At 42.5% G+C, this 21,651-nt stretch overlaps 1 pseudogene; it reads right to left on the reverse strand.

The window, feature by feature from the left end:
* Nucleotides 1-5,672: 5,672 nt before the first annotated feature.
* Nucleotides 5,673-11,845, reverse strand: LOC129835419 (uncharacterized; annotated as a pseudogene).
* Nucleotides 11,846-21,651: the final 9,806 nt, after the last annotated feature.

Consider the following 21,651-nt stretch of genomic DNA (forward strand, 5'->3'; position numbering starts at 1 on the left):
TAGATTCAGGCACAGCTGGGAATTTTAGTGATCGTTCATTTGCCCATAGTTTAGTGATCCCCTTGTTCCTGTGGATATGCCCTTCCCTGTGAACGCCCTAAATAGTCGTCCATTAGGGTCAGGGCTGATTAGGGAGGCCACCGCTCCCGGTCACAAGGAGAGGATCAGTCTCTTCCTTATTGATTCTCCTGCATTTCCCGTGGTGCTGGGCCTACCCTGGTTGGCCTGTCATGACCCCACTATGTCGTGGCAACAGAGGGCTCTCAAGGGGTGGTCACGAGATGCTCAGGGAGGTGTGTAGGGGTTTCCATCGGTGCTACTACGGTGGAAAGTCCAGACCAGGTCTCCACCGTGCTCATCCCCTCAGAATATGCCGATTTGGCTCTCACCTTCTGTAAGAAGGAGGCGACTCAATTACCACCCCATCGACGGGGGGATTGTGCAATAAATCTCCTGGTAGACGCAGCACTTCCCAGGAGTCACGTGTATCCTCTGTCACAGGAGGAGACGGCGGCTATGGAAACATATGTCTCCAAATCCCTGGGGCAGGTATACATTCGGCCCTCCACCTCACTTGCCTCCTCGAGTTTCTTTTTTGTGAAGAAGAAGGATGGAGGTCTGCGCCCGTGTATTGACTATTGGGGTATCAATCAGATCACGGTGAGATACAGCTACCCGCTGCCTCTCAACGCCAGTGCGATCGAGTCAATGTACGGGGCGCGCTTCTTCACAAAATTGGATCTCAGGAGCGCGTACAACCTGGTGCGTATCCGGGAGGGGGACGAGTGGAAGACGGCATTTAGTACCACCTCAGGGCACTATGAGTACCTCGTCATGCCGTACGGGTTGAAGAATGCTCCATCAGTCTTCCAGGCCTTTGTTGACTACATTCTACGGGACCTGCACGAGCAGGGTGTAGTGGTGTATATCGACAACAATCTGATATACTCCGCTACATGCGCCGAGCATGTGTCCCTGGTGCGCAGGGTGCTTGGTTGACTGTTGAAGCATGACCTGTACGTCAAGGCTGAGAAATGTCTGTTCTTCCAACAGTCCATCTCCTTCCTAGGGTACCGCATTTCCACGTCAGGGGTGGAGATGGAGAGTGACCGCATTTCCGCCGTGCGTAATTGGCCGACTCCCACCATGGTAAAGGAAGTGCAGCGGTTCCTAGGGTTTGCCAACTACTACCGGAGGTTTATCCGGGGCTTTGGTTAGGTAGCGGCTCCCATTACCTCACTGCTGAAGGGGGTACCGGTGCGACTGCAGTGGTCGGCTGAGGCGGACAGGGCTTTTAATCACCTGAGGGCTCTGTTTACCTCGGCGCCCGTGCTGGCTCATCCGGATCCCTCTTTGGCATTCAAAGTGGAGGTGGACGCGTCCGAGGCTGGGATAGGGGCCGTGCTCTCTCAGCACTCGGGTACGCCACCGAAGCTCCGCCCCTGTGCCTTCTTTCGAAGAAGCTCAGCCCGGCGGAGCAAAACTATGATGTGGGGGACCGGGAGCTGTTGGCTGTTGTCAAGGCTCTGAATGCGTGGAGACATTGGCTTGAGGGGGCGAGACACCATTTTCTCATCTGGACTGACCACCGCAATCTGGAGCACATCCGGGCGGCGAGGAGATTGAACCCTCACCAGGCAAAGTGGGCCATATTTTTTACCCGTTTTGTGTTCACCCTGTCCTACCGACCAGATTCCCAGAACGCTAAGGCAGACGCACTGTCCCGGATGTATGACACAGAGGAGCGGTCCATGGATCACACTCCCATAATCCCGGCCTCTTGCCTGGTGGCACCGGTAGTGTGGGAGCTGGACGCGGACATCGAGCAGACATTACGTACAGAGCCCACTCCTCTCCAGTGTCCAGCTGGGCATCTGTACGTTCCGTCTGCTGTCCCCTGTCCGGTTGATCTATTGGGCCCACACGTCACCCTCCTCTGGTCATCCTGGTATCGGTTGGACAGTGCGCTGTCTTAGTGGGAAGTACTGGTGGTCCACCTTGGCCAAGGACGTGAGGGTTTATGTTTCCTCCTGCTCGGTGTGCGCCCAGTGCAAGGCTCCCAGGCACCTGCCCAGAGGGAAGTTACAACCCCTACCCGTTCCACAACGGCCATGGTCGCACCTGTCGGTGGACTTCCTGACGGATCTTCCTCACAGGGCAAAACCATGATCCTGGTCGTTGTGGATCTGTTTTCTAAGTCCTGCCATCTCCTCCCTTTGCCCGGTCTCCCTGCGGCCCTACAGACTGCCGAGGCCCTGTTCACTCACGTCTTCTGGCACTACGGGGTGCCTGAGGACATAGTCTCTGATCGGGGTCCCCAGTTCACATCCAGGGTATGGAGGGCTTTCATGGAGCGTCTTGGGATCTCGGTCAGCTTCACCTCAGGTGTTCACCCCGAGAGTAACGGGCAGGTGGAGAGAGTGAACCAGGATGTGGGTCGGTTTCTGCGGTCACATTGCCAGGCCAGCCTTGGGGAGTGGCCGGCCTTCATCCCCTGGGCAGAGATGGCCCAAAACTCACTCCACCACTCCTCCACTAACCTCTCCCCCTTCCAGTGCGTACTGGGGTATCAGCCGGTTCTGGCACCTTGGCATCAGAGCCAGATCGAGGCCCCTGCAGTGGACAAATGGTTTAAGCGCTCGGAGGAGACTTGGGATGCTGCTCATGTGCACCTGCAACGGGCCGTGAGGCGGCAGAAGGCGAGCGCCGTCCGCCACCGCAGTGAGGCGGGTCTGGCTCTCGACCAGAAACCTGAACGATGTATGCTACAGGTTACAGCTTCCCCCAAATCCGTGTCTCCTCAGGCCGATGGTGGTTGGTCCACTCCAGGAGTCTGAGGTGCGGGAGGTTCCTCCGCCCCCTCTGGACATCGAGGGGGCCCCAGCATATGCTGTTCGAGCCATCCTGGACTTGAGGTGTCGGGTGAGGGGCCTTCAGTACCTCGTGGAGTGGGAGGGTTACGGTCCGGAGGAGAGATGCTGGGTGCCGGTGGAGGACATCTTGGACCCTTCGTTGCTGCGGGAGTTCCACCGTCTTCATCCGGATCGCCTTGTGCCTCGTCCTCCGGGTCGTCCCCGAGGACGGTGTCCTCTCCTTGTTCGGGCGGCGTTCGGCCTTTTAGCCATCGCCGATACACTTTTCATTATCCATTTCTTTTCTCCTTGTCTTACACACCTGGTTTCAATCCCCTAATTACTTCTTCATTATTTAACCCTCTGTTCCCCCATGGTTGTTTGTGAGTGATTGTTTGTGTGTAATACGGTCCGTATTTGTGGGCTCGATTTATTGTGTTGTATTTGTGATAATCTTGAGTAAATGACGTTTATTACACATAGATGCTGTCCTGAGCCTGACTCCTCTACACCAGCTACACACAGGAACTATTACAGTACTGAACTTATCAGCCGTAATAAAGAGTAGTGTGCAATGATAAACTGTGTACAATGGCTTCAATACAGTGGCAGCTGCATTCATTTACAATAGATGATATCGCAATTGTCTAAAACCAAAATGAATGTTGACTGAATGATTTGTTTCGTATATATTAATGAAAGGTATGCCCTATGCCTATAATGGAATCACATTTTATTACTTAACTTCTTAACTTACTCATGTATATGCTTTTTGAAAGAGTTTTTGGTCAATTCAGATACTCAAATATTTATAAGCGGGGACACGATCAATGTGGGCATTATCCAATACGGATAAATAATCAGGTACATTTTAAGGTTTTAGTCTAATCTGCATTTCGGACCAATTTCTGTTCAACAAAGGTTTTCTGCAAAGCAACAAAGGCAGATTGTAGCTCTGAAAGAGCCTTCTCAACAGAAGGGGCAACAGAATATACAACAGTATTGTACGCATACAAATGGGGGTTCCAATTTCTTACAGACAATATAGAAACTAATATGGTCATTGGTCACATAGCAACAACATAACCCCTCAGTGTACTGGTTCTGCCCTCTTACTCCTTCCTCTCTCTATCTAATCATAATAGTACAGACATGGAACACTTCTGTATGGGCTCATATCAGTAGAAGTCAATCTGAATGTGGTTTACAGAAGACTGACTGCACTGTGGTGCATAGAGATTTTGTTAGTGATTGTTGCTTTGCATAATAATAAATTAATAGGAATTTTCTAATAATAAATGCGTTGTTTCAACTCGGCAATACAGACAGTAAAAGGAATATGCACTTACATAATTTCCCCCCCAAAGCAATACAATGATGTAAGAAATGTGCACTTTTTATTTTATATATGAAAATGAATACAAAATACAACACTCCTTCTCCATTACACTTACATAGTGGAACACTCATCTGGCTCCTATAACTACTACTGTAAAAATACAACAATTAATAGACTTACATAGACAGTATATATGTATATAGAAACATGCATTAATTTAGTTAATAACAAACTATACATGTTCTAAATTAGTTATAATAGGTCATTCAATCAAATATAAACCAAGCCACTCCTCAGTAAAAGGCATATGACAGCCCGCTTGGAGTTTGCCATAAGGCACCTAAAGGACTCTCAGACCATGAGAAACAAGGTTCTCTGGTCTGATGAAACCAAGATTGAACTATTTTGCCTGAATGCCAAGCATCACGTCTGGAGGAAACCTGGCACCGTCCGTACGGTGAAGCATGGTGGTGGCAGCATCATGCTGTGGGGATGTTTTCAGCGGCAGGGACTGGGAGACTCGTCAGGATCAAGGGAAAGATGAACAGAGCAAAGTACAGAGAGATCCTTGATGAAAACCTGCGCTCAGGACCTCAGACTGGGGCGAAGGTTCACCTTCCAACAGGACAACGACCCTAAGTACACAGCCAAGACCATGCAGGAGTGGCTTCGGGACAAGTCTCTGAATGTCCTTGAGTGGCCCAGCCAGAGTCTGGAATGGAACCCGATCAAACATCTCTGGAGAGACCTGAAAATAGCTGTGCAGTGACGCTCCCCATCCAACCTGACAGAGCTTGAGAGAATCTGCAGAGAAGAATGGGAGAAACTTCCTAAATACAGGTATGCCAAGCTTTTAGTGTCATACCCAAGAAAACTCAAGGCTGTAATCGCTGCCAAAGGTGCTAAAACAACGCACTGAGAAAAGGGTTTGAATACTTATGTAAATTACATATTTCACTATTTTTTCATTTTTTTTTGCTAAAATGTCTAAAAACCTGTTTTTGCTTTGTCATTATGGGGTATTGTGTGTAGATTGATGAGTGGGGAAAACTTTTTAAAATTCCATTTCAGAATATGTCTGTGATGTAACAAAATGTGGAAAAAGTCAAGCGGTCTAAATACTTCCCGAATGCACTGTCAACACCTGTATGTAAAAAGGATTGTTTTATGTAAAATACAACATAAAAAATACAGCAAATTCCACTTTTAAACATAAACAGGCACTACACTCTTGTTTAATTAACAAACTGAAATAAAGAGAGAAGTGTAATATTTCAAGAAAAAGCAAGACCATCAACAATAACAGAGGAAAGCATATGAGCCACCAAAAGCTAAAAAATGTCAACTTACAAAACAATAACATTCAGCATTTGTGAAATTCCATTCAGTGATATTAAACTCAGTAAACACTATCATATATCAATGTCAAAATGTCAAAATCATTCAAATTATTGCTCAGTGTACAGTTCATACTGTTATAATCACACAGATGATTCAGTCTGTTCGATGACATCATCAGATCGTATCTGGTCTTGAGGAGATTTGACTGTTGAACACAAACCTACAGGAATGGAACGGATGGAGAGTAGCATTAGAGTTTTTTGACGCACGGATCCCTTTAGCGGGATCATTTTCATCAACAACCGCTAAATTGCAGAGCGGCAAATGTAAAAAAAAAATGCAAAAAATATTTATATTCATGAAATCACAAGTGCAATATAGCACAACACAGCTTAGCTTGTTGTTAATCCACCTGTCGTGTCAGATTTTGAAAATATGCTTTACAGCGAAAGCAATCCAAGCGTTTGTGTGTTTATCGATCACTAGACAAAACATTAAGAACACCTAGCAGCAGTGTAGATTGGTCACGAAAGCCAGAAAAGCAATAAAATTAATCGCTTACCTTTGATGATCTTCAGATGTTTGCACTCACGAGACTCCCAGTTACACATTAAATGTTCCTTTTGTTCGATAAAGATGATTTTTATATCAAAAAATCTCCATTTGTTTGGCGCGTTATGTTCAGTATTCCACAGCCTTAGACAGGTCATCAAGACTTGACGAAGAATCCAAAAGAGTATCCGTAAAGTTCGTAGAAACATGTCAAACGTTTTAAATAATCAATCCTCAGGTTGTTTTTAACATCAATAAACGATAATATTTCAACTGGACTGTAAACTATTCATTACTGGAGCGAAAGAAAATGTCGAGCAACCAGTGTCGAGCGCATCAACTAATGGAGGGACATCCGTGTATCCACTGACGCGTTTTGATAAATCTCGCTCATTTTTCAAAATAAAAGCTTGAAGCTATGTCTACAGACTGTTCACACCCTGAGGAAGCCACAGGAAAAGGAATCTGGTTGATATCCCTTTAAATGGAGGAAAGGCAGGCAATGGAACAGGGACTTTTCTAAATAAGAGTCACTTCCGGGTTGGATTTCCTTAGGTTTTTGCCTGCAAAATCAGTTCTGTTATACTCACAGACAATATTTTGACAGTTTTGGAAACTTGAGAGTGTTTTCTATCATAATCGGTCAATTATATGCATATTCTAGCATCTGGACCCTAGAAATAGGCAGCCTACAATGGGAACGTTATTTTTCCAAACATAAAAATTCTGCCCCCTAGCTTCAAGAGGTTTTAATTGATCCAACTGCTCTTTAAACTGTACACAGTTATAAACAGTAATCCATCAGAAGTAACTGTAGCCATGTGGTAAAATTCATTTTTATTAACTGGGTGGTTCAAGCCCTGAATGCTGACTGGCTGACAGGTGTGGTAAATCAGACCGTATAACACGTTTTTGTAATATTTATGCCAGATGGTCATGTTAGCCTGTTGATATTTTCACATTGACATGAAGAAGTTAGCTTCTTGCTAGCTGAATAGCAGTGTTCTCAGAACCACGTTGTGGAGTTGATAATAATATTATTTGAAGAGTGAGTAATTATCATAATTACATTCTATTTCATGTAAAGCTTCAGTGTGTTGTATTATGTTTCATTTTAGAGTTGTAATTTATAGGTTGATATGACATTTCCCCCAGTGCAGTATGGGGGAGATGAGGATCTACTGTTCCATGTGGGGTTAAGGTATCATGTGGGGTTCGGGTATCATGTGGGGTTAGGGTATCATGTGGGGTCAGGGTATCATGTGGGGTCAGGGTATCATGTGGGGCTAAGGTATCATGTGGGGTCAGGGTATCATGTGGGGTTGGGGTATCATGTGGGGTTAGGGTATCATGTGGGGTTAGGGTATCATGTGGGGTCAGGGTATCATGTGGGGTTAGGGTATCATGTGGGGTTAGGGTATCATGTGGGGTTAAGGTATCATGTGGGGTTAGGGTATCATGTGGGGTTAGGGTATCATGTGGGGTTAGGGTATCATGTGGGGTTAAGGTATCATGTGGGGTTCGGGTATCATGTTGGGTCAGGGTATCATGTGGGGTCAGGGTATCATGTGGGGCTAAGGTATCATGTGGGGTCAGGGTATCATGTGGGGTCAGGGTATCATGTGGGGTTGGGGTATCATGTGGGGTTGGGGTATCATGTGGGGTTAGGGTATCATGTGGGGTCAGGGTATCATGTGGGGTTAGGGTATCATGTGGGGTCAGGGTATCATGTGGGGTCAGGGTATCATGTGGGGTTAGGGTATCATGTGGGGTTAGGGTATCATGTGGGGTCAGGGTATCATGTGGGGCTAAGGTATCATGTGGGGTCAGGGTATCATGTGGGGTCAGGGTATCATGTGGGGTTGGGGTATCATGTGGGGTTAGGGTATCATGTGGGGTTAGGGTATCATGTGGGGTCAGGGTATCATGTGGGGTTAGGGTATCATGTGGGGTTAGGGTATCATGTGGGGTCAGGGTATCATGTGGGGTTAGGATATCATGTGGGGTCAGGTTATCATGTGGGGTTGGGGTATCATGTGGGGTTAGGGTATCATGTGGGGTTAGGGTATCATGTGGGGTTAGGGTATCATGTGGGGTCAGGCTATCATGTGGGGTCAGGGTATCATGTGGGGTTAGGGTATCATGTGGGGTCAGGGTATCATGTGGGGTTAGGGTATCATGTGGGGTTGGGGTATCATGTGGGGTTAGGGTATCATGTGGGGTTGGGGTATCATGTGGGGTTAGGGTATCGTGTGGGGTTGGGGTATCATGTGGGGTTAGGGTATCATGTGGACAGGGTGTTTGTAACTATTCATATTGATTTATATTTTTTTGTTTTTCATGCACAATGTAATTTTGTTTTATGGACATCTTGTACTCAGTTATTTGAAATGTTAGAAAGTCCATTCTAACTGTTAACATTGTGGTCTTTGTATTTACTTGCTATTTTATAGAAAGCAGAGCCACTACCGTTTATGCATTTTACTTTGTACTTATTGTAATCAGATTGTTTTTATGCACTTTACTAACACATTTATTTTACTAGATGGTGGTTTAGACTGAAATGTACTTTATGGTGACTTGCAGTGATTTCCCTCCTACATTATCCTATTTTAAATGTAAGCTTTGACAGAATATACAACCCCAATTAGTTTGTGTTCAGTGCTGGGTTACTTTCGCCAGGTTAAATTATGAAAACTTTAGTTTGCCTTTTTTGAGAGGAAAAGCTTCCATAAAAGACATTTAACAGAAATAGCTGCCCCTGGACACTTTGTCGATTTACATTTGAAATGAACCAATTCATTCCACATTAGTTTTAAAGTGATATAAAAGCATGCCATCTCTAGCTGGATAAACTGATTGTAAAGACACTGAAAGAAAGTTCTCACCTCGAGGCCTGCAGCATTTCACCATCAGCATGATGGACACCAGTAGAAAGGGAGACACCACCAGTAGACCACACAGCATCCTGGTCAGAGAGATGGAGACAACAGAACCTGGAGAGACTAGAAAAACAAATGTTTTACCATCAAGACAAAAACATACACAGTAACTCTCTCACACACACAGACAGCTCTTCTCACCTCTCACTGTCACCCAGCTCTCTGGTGATTATCCCTTGTCAGGGTATTTGCATTTGTAGAATCCTTCATCTGACTTGGATACTGCAGGGATGGTCATCTCTCCTGTGGTCTCATTCTTGATGAGTACTCCATCTTTGTAGAAATCAGCCTTGATGTTTGAGCTTGTTGTCCAGTATTTGCATCGCAGAGTCACAGAGTCTCCTTCAGTCACGGGATGGACAGGGCTCTCCAGGATCACATCACCAGCTGTTTAACATAATATATAAATAATACTGTAAATCTGCATACTGGAGTCATCACCCTCAAAATATTATGATCTTGTATTTTATAAGAGATGAAATTCAGTTACAGAATTGAACATCCTATCATACATTGAAATGTTGTTGTTTTTTGTGTGAATGTCGTACAATAGACGTACCATCCACTGTGATGTTGATAGCATTACTGTACTCTCCTGATCCAGACTCACACCAGAACACTCCACTGGACCATGTGTATGTGGACCTGATGGTACAAGTGGACCCTGTTATTGATCCCCAGTTAGAGACACACCCTGACTTCACTCCTCTCTCTGTGTATCTCATCAGTCTCCATCCAGTAGAGTTCCCCTTCTCCTCACAGCTCAGTGAGAGAGACTTTGATGTAAAGTGTTGAGTTGTGTTGGGACCTATTCTGAGAGACACTGAAGGTTGCCGATCTGAAACAAAGAGAGACAGAGTCAAACCTTTAGTTAAATAATATATATTATACACATGAGGGAGACTTAAATATGTTTCAATGCAGTTAGTTACCTCCTGACCAGAGAAACTGAGGTTCACTGTAGAGTGTGTCATAGACTGGGTCTCCTCTCCCAGCTCTACACACATATCCTCCTGTAGGAGTAGGACCAGCAGGGATCAGAGTGTAGGAGTCTTCACTAGTCACATTGTCAGATAGGGGCTGTAGAGAGTAAGACTTGTCTGATAGGGAGGGTAACCCAGCTCTGTAGGGAACAGTCCTGTACCAGGAGAACCTCCAGCCTGTAGACATCCTGTCAACTTTACAGCTCAGAGACACTGAGTCTCCAGGGTTCAGCCACTGAGGAGAGATACTCAGGCCAGGTTGTGGCTGATCTGTGATTAGGCAGAGGACACGTTTAAAACTTTCAATCTAAGAAAGTATTCTACTTACCAGTCACATTCAATTGTACAGCATCATTGATCGTGGAGAGCTTGTTTCCCTTTACACCGTCACAGGTATATGAACCACTGTTAGACATGTAGACAGGACTGATTCTGTACTCAGGCTTTGTGTTAAGGGGGATCACTGACTGACTATTCTTATACCATCTGTAGTTCCAGTCTGTCTCCTCCCCCCTGTATGTCACTCACTGTCGCTTTGGAAAGAGCTGTGAGAGAAGGGCATCAAATTGCATCAAATGAATCAGATGATTTGAACATTATTTGATACACATCGTGTGGATTCATTTCCAACAGTTCAGCTGTTGTTGTAGAGTTTTGATAAAAGTGCATTTTAGGTGTACAACAGTTGCTGCCAAATATATTGGCACCCTTGCACTTTTCTTAAATAATTCCCTATTTCTTCTAAAATAAGTTGATATTTACTGTCAGTATAGCTGGGCAGGGATGAGAAAACAGATTTGCAGATTAGACACATGCTATACATTACTTAATCTGGATACAAGTAGCTATTTCAAATGACTCTTTAAAGAAAGGTTTTCTCAGAATTTGACATGTTCAGTTAGTGAACCATGTGTGTGGTGGTATCGGGTTAGAGTGATGAAATGCAGAAAAATACATTCTGATTATTTACTCACCTTGAGTGTTCTACAGATGAAAAATGCACAAAGCACTTAAACACAGAAAGAGAGACGGAGAGGGAGAACGAGAGAGAAAAGGGAAATAGAGAGAGCAAGAAAAAGATAAATAGAGAGAGTGAGAAAGAGAGAGAGTTAAAGAGGGAGAAAAACAGAGAGAACTGACTAAATTACATTGACAGACTGAGAACAGGAATTGAGCTAGAAGACCAAAACTATACAATTTTATTGAATCTAAAAATATATTTGGTAAAAAACTACACAATGTATATAGATGTGTGATGTTTCTCAGGCTCATGCAACAATCAAATTAGAAGCTGCAGTGACCATCAACTCCATTCCTCTCTAAACACAGTGTAACCAAACAAAGTCATCATCTGATGCCATATGTATTGTGCATGGTTGACATACTTCAAATTCTATAAATGAAACAATCTCTCGTCCAATAAATGAACTGTGTTCCATTCTGAGCCGCTGGTAAGTGACTGAAGACACCAGCGTTTCCTCCGGACCAGAACCTTACAGTTCCTGTGGCTGTGACACAAATGGGTCTTTGTCAGAATTAGAAAGCTACAGATCCTTAAAGAGAAACAGAAAAAATGTGCATCTGATGTCATGTTCATCTTGACACAACTTCCTCTTTCTGTTAAAGGAGCAGACACAGCAACACTGTGGTCTTATTGTTGGTGGAAGAGAGAACTAACAAAACTAAAGTAATGATCTGAGGAAGGAGCATTGATGATAAAATTATATTTGTGCAAAAGGCAACATTGCATTGACCATACCCGGTCATGTTTACATTTTCAGTAGAATCTTTAATTGCAGTAGGAGAAGTGGAGAGGTGTCAAAGGGTTTACTTCATGGTTTAGGAGCTATTTAGAAGTTAGCTGTGTGTGAAGATTATTGGTTACAAGGCAGGTCTGTCAACTGTTCAGAGGAATAACACAGGAAATTAGTTATCAGACTGCAGTGGAGGCTCCTCAGAAGAGCAAGGAGAGGACAATCCTCCTCAGTTAATTTCATAAAAATACATATTTTAAAACATTTCAAAAGTGATCCTTTTTAGATAAAATAATATTAAATATATTCATGTTACCAATAATTGTTTAAAACACACTGTTTCGCAATGGTCTACAGTAGTCTCAACTGCACTCTGTAGGGTAGCACATGGTGTAGCCAGAGGACAGCTAGCTTCCGTCGTCTTCAGGATACATTGACTTCAATACAAACCTTAGGAGGCTCATGGTTCCAACCCATTCCATTGACTTACAAAGTAATTATGACAACTTCTGGAGGATGTTCTCCAACCTATCAGAGTCCTTGCAACATGAACTGACATGTTGTCCACCCAATCAAAGGATCAGAGTATTAATCTAGAACTGAAAGCATAAGCTACAGCTAGCTAGCACTGCAGTGCATAACATGTGGTGAGTAATTGACTCAAAAAGAGAGAAAGACAATAGTTGAACAGTTTTGAACAAATTAATTTCTTCAAAAATTAAGGAGAAGCAAGAGCGAGACAGAGAAATTTAGTTTAAAAAAAATCACGTTCAGTTTCACTTACTTAGCTAGCAAATGCAGCTAGGTAGTTTAGCCTACTGAAACACCCTGCTCAAACAGAGGGATGCTATGTTAGCTAGCTGGCTATGACTAGAACTCTTCCAATTCAAGATAAACTTTTTGTTTTACTAATTTATTGCCACCGGGGCCAGCTGGTGTAATCGCTAAACTGCTTACTGACTGTACACTGTAACGTTACTGCATGATTGAAGCAGGTTTACTGATGCTTTAGTTCTATTAGCTATGTTGACTATGACGTTACTTTAGCTAATCAAATCAAATCAAATTTTATTTGTCACATACACATGGTTAGCAGATGTTAATGTGAGTGTAGCGAAATGCTTGTGCTTCTAGTTCCGACAATGCAGTAATAACCAACAAGTAATCTAACCTAACAATTCCACAACTACTACCTTATACACACAAGTGTAAAGGGATAAAGAATATGTACATAAAGATATATGAATGAGTGAACGGCATAGGCAAGATGCAGTAGATGGTATAGAGTACAGTATATACATATGAGATGAGTAATGCATGTTATATAAACATAAAGTGGCATAGTTTAAAGTGGCTAGTGATACATGTATTACATAAAGATGGCAAGATGCAGTAGATAATATAGAGTACAGTATATACATATACATATGAGATGAGTAATGTAGGGTATGTAAACATTATATTAAGTGGCATTGTTTAAAGTGGCTAGTGATACATTTTACATAATTTCCATCAATTCCCATTATTAAAGTGGCTGGAGTTGAGTCAGTATGTTGGCAGCAGCCACTAAATGTTAGTGGTGGCTGTTTATATGGTTACAACAATATGGTTACAACAATGTAGGCTGTGTGTAGCGGTTATGACATGGTTTGGCTTGTAAAGTTTTTTTTGCCTTGTCACATACAACTGATGTGTTGTGCATTGAAGTCCACAAGCGAAGAGAAAAGGTGAGAGGAGGAGAGCGCATAGATGCAAGAAGGAATACAACGTGGCTGCTATGAAAGTGACCCATGTTTGCACATGATCAGGGGTGTATTCATTCCACCGATTCTGTTGAAAAACGTTTCTTAAACGGAAGCAAACGGGGATAAACATACCTGAATTCTTCCAATAGAAACTCTTCTCGTTTGCAACTGTAGGATTAATGATTACACCCTAGATCAACTAGATTTAGGCAAGAGTGTGTCACTGTCTGTCACCTCAAATTTGTCATAGGCTAGCAACCTCATGATGGGTATAGGGAGAATGTTTGTATCATGTAGTAGCGTAAACCTATCGTTGTTATATTGACCTGGGTGAATGGAATATGAATGACAGTCATCCAATATGCTGTAATAGAAATAAGGCCATGTTCATAAGGAAAGAAATCATCCTCCCTCATGTTAAACGGCTCAGACCGCCACTGTCAGTGATGGATTAAATGTAAAGGAGAAATGAATATGACAAGTGAACTACAGTATACTGTATGCTAAAATAACATTGGCATCCATCTCTCTGATAAACACAGAAAGCCCCATACACCTTTTCATGTAAAGGCCTGTTCACCATTTTGACATCTACAACCCTCTCCATTTGTCTCTCTCTGACCACAGTGGAAAAAAACAGCTTCACACACTCCACCCTCCTTCACAAACCCTCACTGCTAAAGAGGAAGAGATCAAACCATAACCACTCAAATCCTCTCTGTTTGAGCAGGGTTGTTGGTTTGTTGGTAACTATCACAAACCAGTGTTAGGTTTCTCAGGCTTTGTGCACAGCATTTTATGTCTTGAGAGGCATACACACAAACAACCGACTTAAGTGGTCCAACCTTTGTTTGAATGGTCAAAAAGGTTCCAAACATACAGTGGGGAGAACAAGTATTTGATACACAGCCGATTTTGCAGGTTTTCCTACTTACAAAGCATGTAGAGGTCTGTAATTTTTTATCATAGGTACACTTCAACTGTGAGAGACGGAATCTTAAACAAAAATCCAGAAAATCACATTGTATGATTTTTAAGTAATTCATTTGCATTTTATTGCATGACATAAGTATTTGATACATCAGAAAAGCAGAACTTAATATTTGGTACAGAAACCTTTGTTTGCAATTACAGAGATCATACGTTTCCTGTAGTTCTTGACCAGGTTTGCACACACTGCAGCAGGGATTTTGGCCCACTCCTCCATACAGACCTTCTCCAGACCCTTCTTTCACATCCCTAAATTTGTCTAAATCAGAATGAATCATAATATTTCATCACAGGACATGAAGTGAACAATGGTTTTAATTTTCTTAACTCACAGTAGTGACTCCCAAACGTGGTGTGCAGGCCACGTACTGTATGTCTATGTGCACTGAGGCGCGAGCTCCCATTACCCACAGACATGACAGACACTGACAGACATGGAGCAGAGATGCACAAATTACAAATAAAGGAAACATTTCTATATGGAAATAAACTAAATGTATTTCTGTAAGTGTAGCGAGTGTTCATGTCCACCTGAACATCGTATCCACTTGGAGGATTGCAAACGTGTAAATTACTGCATTTAAATATTAAAGTTAAATGCACCAATAACTTGACCAAACATTTCCTCGACACATGATTGGACTTGCGCACAGTAAATACTCATCATACTGGTAAAATTGGAAAAGAACAACAATATATTTGGAGAAATTCATTACTAAATACATGGGGAAAACATGAACGCGCCAACCTATTTATAAATATGTCTCCTTTTAACTGAAACACATTCTCAGCCACGTCATAGATAATGTGGGGGAAGCTTTTGCTGACCTCTGAAATTGTGCAAACCTGTGCATTGCCAAACTGCCAACTACTACCAAAGATGGTGGATAAATGAAGGTCTTACTCAGACACTTTACCATTGAAAGAAATGGTCACAGTTCCTGTCTGGCTCTCCCATAGACACCAATGTGATAACAGCTGGGTCTGGTCTGCTTAGTTCATTGACTGACTGTATATGAAGCAGAAAAAAGGAGTGAGTGAGGTGTCCCGCTTCCTCTTCCGTCTCTGCTACTACCACTGTTATTGACGTAAATATTGTGAATAATGGCACTGATGAGACACCTAGTGGAATGTATTGAATGTGACTGATGACAGTATCTATTCAGTAAGATGGTTCTGGAGCTTAACATGTCTTCTCCATGCAACACATTACAGAGATCTGTTATCTGACAACAATACCATGACATTAATGCACTGACACACATCTCTCTTTTTGTTGAGTCATGCTAGAATAACACAGTGGATCGTGCTATATGTAAAATGTATTGTAAGCCATGGTGATACAGTAGTAGTAGTAGTAGTAGTCGTAGTAGTAGTAGTAGTAGTGGTAATTGATTTTTTCATACACGTTGGTACATGTTTGGTCATTTTAAAAGCATGAAATAGGATCAAAGGACTAATACCTCATGTGAATCCACCTCAACACATCATTTACCTGCCTTGGACAACAAGCAACAGAGACAGTATGTAAATATGAGAATAGTGTCACTGTCACCGGTTATACAAATAGATTCACAGAAAACAACAGTTGTTTCCACAGCTGTCAGTATCAGGCTCCAAGAGAGCCGACAAAAAGAGTGACATTGAAAGGTTCTGTCGTGATGAAATGTATTATTATTAGAAAAGATTTGATGATATATGATGTTATATACAGTATTATATTAGGATTATGGAAATAATGTATTATCTGCTGGCTCTCTATAACCATCTATCATGAATGATACTGAGAGCATTTTATAAGCATCCAAAGTCCCTGTGTTGTCCTATGTAAAATGATGGACACACACAGTAATTACAGCCATCTAGAATCCTACCTACAGTACATTCTACAGGCCATGTTTGAATGAGCGTGACACGCCAATTGTCTTGGTACTGCCTTTAGAGATGGTATCAGTATGACTGCAGTACATTGACAGGGATGCTAAATTACCACATATGCAAATAAAGTTATAGTGTACCACATCAAATAAAGCCCAGGGGAAAATTGGACCTGAATATGAGTTCTGTATTGCACCTCACCACCGCCTTTTCTCAGCATTCTCCTGGGACGTGTGTGTGTGCAAGCTTTCGGGCGTGTGCAATCCTTAATTTGAGCTGTATCCTGCCGGAACAGGATCCGGCACCTCTCCATTTTGGACTGTTTCGTTCCGGGACCTATTTGGCCGGGTCCGGTTCCTCTCGTGGCATGAATGTTTTATTCTTCACTTTTTGCAAAATGTAAAATGATAATAAAAGCGATCAAAGTGAATCCCCTCCCCCCACACTACAGTAGTGTTGATTCCCCAAAGCATGTTTGAATATTGTATATGCTATCATTGTATATCAGGAAGTGTATATCAGGAAAGACAGGTTTTTTTCTTGAAAAGGACAAAGTCCAAAGTAAAGTGTGGGTCCCATGTTTCATGATATGAAATAAAAAATCCCAGAAATGTTCCATATGCTCAAAAAACGTATTTCTTTCAAATGTTTTACACTCATTTGTTTAATTCCCTTTCTCATTTGCAAAGAAAATCCATCCACCTGACAAGTGTGGCATATCAAGAAGCTGATTATTACACAGGTGCACCTTGTGTTGGGGACAATAAAAGGCCTCTTTAAATGTGCAGTTTTGTCACACAATGCCACAGATGTATCAAGTTCTGAGGGAGTGTGCAATTGGCATGCTGACTACAGGAATGTCCACCAGAGCTGTTGCCTTCCAACAGGAAAATGACCCTAAGCACACAGCCAAGACAACGCAGGAGTGGCTTCGGGACAAGTCTCTGAATGTTCTTGAGTGGCCCAGCCAGAGCCCCGACTTGAATCCGATCGAATATCTCTGGAGAGTCCTGAAAATTTCTGTGCAGCAACGCTCCCCATCCAACCTGACAGAGCTTGCGAGGATCTGCGGAGAAGAATGGGAGAAACTCCCAAAATACAGGTGGGCCAAGCTTTTAGCATCATACCTAAGAAGACTTAAGGCTATGTCATAGAAGAGAGATTAAAGTAGATGTCACGCGTCAAAATTTAAGATTTATGACCCTATGTCCTGCTAAAGTGTGCATGCCCATATTTGGGTTTCCTGTCCGGACCCCCTGTTGGTTTGGGGGGGGCGTGGTTTAAAGTGCCCCTATGTTTGGTCATCCTGTTTCTCACGGCTTAGAGTGTGTAAAAGAGTTTTATGATGTTTTTGAATTTTTCATGCTGTTTGATGTCTAGTGTCCTGTTTGGGGTTGGTGTGTAATGAACATTTCAAAGAGTAAGGCCTATTTTATTGCTTATAGCCCTCCGGGGTTGTTTTCTATGAAACACGAATGTCCGGGGGTATTGGGCTTTGCAGCCGCCTTATAAAGCCCCTGAACAATCCATGTTTAAGACTGTACATGATAACCCCCTGAATATTAAACAACAATGCCCCCATGCCAATTTTCGGGATGTTATGCTCGGCTTGTCATGAACCCAGTGACCAAAGCATTGAGGAAGTTCTGTGTGAAGCTCCAGAATGTTTTAAAGGATTTTGGGGTACGAGTGAGGGCCATATTTCTTACATATTCCAGCCGGAGGATTCTACGGTAAAGATATTCACAGACAGTGGACCCAAACCCCTTTATCAGGGAAAACCTGGGAGTTTTTCTCCTGCTCTGGGGATGAGAGAATGGCTAAAGATCAGGCTGGCGCTCTGTAAAATTGAACAGGCTCTGCGTGGTACACAAGTCCCGTGTGGCTCAGTTGGTAGAGCATGGCGCTTGCAACGCCAGGGTTGTGGGTTCAATTCCCACGGGGGGACCAGGATGAATATGTATGAACTTTCCAATTTGTAAGTCGCTCTGGATAAGAGCGTCTGCTAAATGACTTAAATGTAATGTAAATGTACAAAGGTGCCAGGATATGCTTTGGAAGAACAGGTCTTCGGCGGCCGTGATCTGAAGGCCCTAAGAATCGCTTCAATGGACTATAGCCCTGACAACAAAGTGACAATTTTAGCCTGTGAAGTTTATGATGGTGCTAATGCTACAAAGTCTGTCAATTCTCCTGTATCTTCCAGAGCATGCAAAGATGTAAACTTTTTTATTCCTGTGTTTAGTTTTAAATGGTTGGATTATCCGATTTTCATAACACTTATGAATAAGCTGGACAGTCTCTTCCAAAATCGTGAACAGTTAAAGACGTATTATCTACCCCTGGAGTGAAAACTTACGGCGTTTTGAAGGACCTTGCAAGAGAGCCAGGCATTTTGATGATGACTTGGAAACGGATAAGGGTCAGGGCTAACCAGGCCCTTTTATCTGTAAGAAAGGCAGCGTAAAAGACCTTAATTATGAACGGTTATAAAAATGTATGTACTAAATATTTTGAATGAAATAAAATATGTTTTTAAAAGCAGAATCTCACCATGTCATGAACTCTCTAGTTTTGTTCTCTATGCATTCTTAACGTATAACATGTCAATATTATATAAAGTGATTAGAGCTTTAATATTGTCGAATGTTTTATAGATTCTGAAGCATTCACGCAGATACTTCGAGATATAACTGAGCTCGAACCGTCCGTTGGTTCTCCGGAACAACTTGCCTGCATCCCAACGCCGTCCCATTATTGTAGATGTGAGTCCAAGAATTCCATACATAACCATATTTATACCTTAAAAACAAAAAGTGTGGGCATCTTATATTAAAAGCTATTTTATGTGTTTACAGCGGACATTCAGCCTAGAAGGATAACTGACTCCCTATGGAATCTGAACGGTTTCAGCGGAGCAGAGGCCTCTGATGCAATTCTACCATTCACCCCGGATGTTTTATTAAACACGCCGAGAACAGATGCTTTAAACGGCAGGTCAAATCCCCCGGGAACGTCCTACGGAGCGCCACATCTATCTAAAAACCAACGGACAATTAGTGCGCAGATCCACAGTTCCGCTTCAACCCCTCCAGAACAATACTACTGGGCCGGTATTCACAAGACAACGCTCCAAGGACCCGGTATGAATATATATATATATATATATATATATATATTATTATTTATATATAAATTTTTTATATTTATACATTTTTATGCATGAATATGTTAAAACAAGGACGAATATTATTATTTATTTTTTTCAGCCTACCCAGCTACAGAAACGGCAGATGCTGTAATACTGGTTGACCAAAGACAACTTCCCATAGTTTCAGAGCTTCTTCAGAACAGCCCTCTTCAAAAAAGCCGAGGTATTTAATTAATGTAATGTTAATATATAGGATTATATATGAAATGTATTTGATCTTTTTTTATCTAACATATTTTGTGGTTAATAACTTATTTTTATGTATGTATTATTTTTATTTCAGACTCCTCCCCGGCGTATAAAGACATCGAACCCCTTACACAACTACAAACAGCGGAGGATGCACAGACAACCATCGCAGAGGATTTCAGCGCACAGACACCCGTCAATAAAACAGCGAAACCGGATGATTTCAAAGTTTTAAATGACATTTCTGAGGTAGACGATTTGATGTTCTGTGAAGCGGCCAACCTTCTTGCCAATTCTGTGGGGGCAACAGCCGATTCTGAAATAGACCAAGCGAGGTTTTTCAAGGCTGTTACTCAGGGTTTAAAATCACGAAAGGTTTTACTTCAAAGACGTATGTGTATTCTACTAGAGCATCAATACAGTCAGGATGTGTCATTCTGGCGTAGCGAGCTTCCCCGTATGTTAAAAAACAGTAGGGTTAAAACAAGCAAATACCGCCGTAAAAAAACCCAAAACATATGTAAACACAAGAACACACATCCTTAATTAGACAAATGGCGCCCCCTATAGACCTAAGCGAGACAATTGAAAACCTCTTAGCCCAGATCCCGCCAGAGCTCCAAGATATAATTAATCATATGAATGATTCGGGGGTAACTGACATAATGATGATAGATGAAAGCCTATTATCACAGATTCCAGCCGAACTCATAGAAATTATTACTCGTATGAATGAGTCAGGGCCTTCCGATGAAAACATGTTATCACAGATTCCCGAAACAATCATATCTCTAATTACCCAGATGAACGAGAGCCCGAGGTTCAATTCTGCACTACATACACCTCTAAACCTGCCTTTAACACCCAGGTCCGAAGAGTCTGAAACCCAATACGATGTTTTTGAACAGTTGGACAATTGTCTAGCAAATCTGGAGGGGGAAGGTCTTGATCGCAGTGTACAGAACGAGAGCCCGAGGTTTAATTCTGCACCACATACACCTCTAAGCCAGCCTTTAACACCCATGTCCGAAGAGTCTGAAACACAATACAATGTTTTTGAACAGTTGAACAATTGTCTAGCAAATCTGGAGGGGGAAGGTCTTGATCGCAGTGTACATGTTTTGCGCCAAAATAAATTCCACAATATTGAGGTTCGACAGTTTTTCAATTTCGCATGGGGGGGTCAGATTCGGGAATATGCTGTGTTTTACGTAATGATTATGGACACTTTGAATGAACTGTTAGATAGGGTTAGAGCTTATAGCGAACCAAGGGATGTCTTACAGTTGGAAATTTGTGGAGACAGTCTGCATAGCACTGTATCGCTTACTTTACAGAATGGTGAAGCAGATCTTGAACAATTTGTTAACCTGCTAGAACGCCTTGTTCAGTCAAATTTAAACGTGCTAGCAGATAGGACCCTCGAACTTGTAGTACAATTAATACGTCAACCCCAAGGTGGCGGTGGTCAGAGAAGGAAGCTCGATAGCCTAATGCAGTCAGAAATCATAAGCAATAAAAGGGCCTACCTCATAAACGTTCCCAATCGTGGCAATAAGCTATGCTTTGCCATAGGTCTGGCCCATTTACTCAGCCCAGGATGTACTGATCGAGCAGCGTTACAAAAAGCTCGAGAGCTCCAAACGGCTGTGGGTCTAGGTATACAGGATTCTGTGGCTTTCTCGGACATAGTCAAATTTGAAAACTTTCTGAACATCAAGATTGTTGTTTTGTACCACAGTAGAGCTAATGACGCTCTCTTGAAATTCCAAAATATACACGAACCACATCCTAAGACTATGTACTTTTATGTGCAAAATGAGCATTACTATGCCGTAACTAACATCACAGCGTTTTTAGGTGCCCCATATGTGT

Source organism: Salvelinus fontinalis, chromosome 36 (assembly GCF_029448725.1).
Source record: "Salvelinus fontinalis isolate EN_2023a chromosome 36, ASM2944872v1, whole genome shotgun sequence".
In the NCBI taxonomy this organism is placed as follows: domain Eukaryota; kingdom Metazoa; phylum Chordata; class Actinopteri; order Salmoniformes; family Salmonidae; genus Salvelinus; species Salvelinus fontinalis.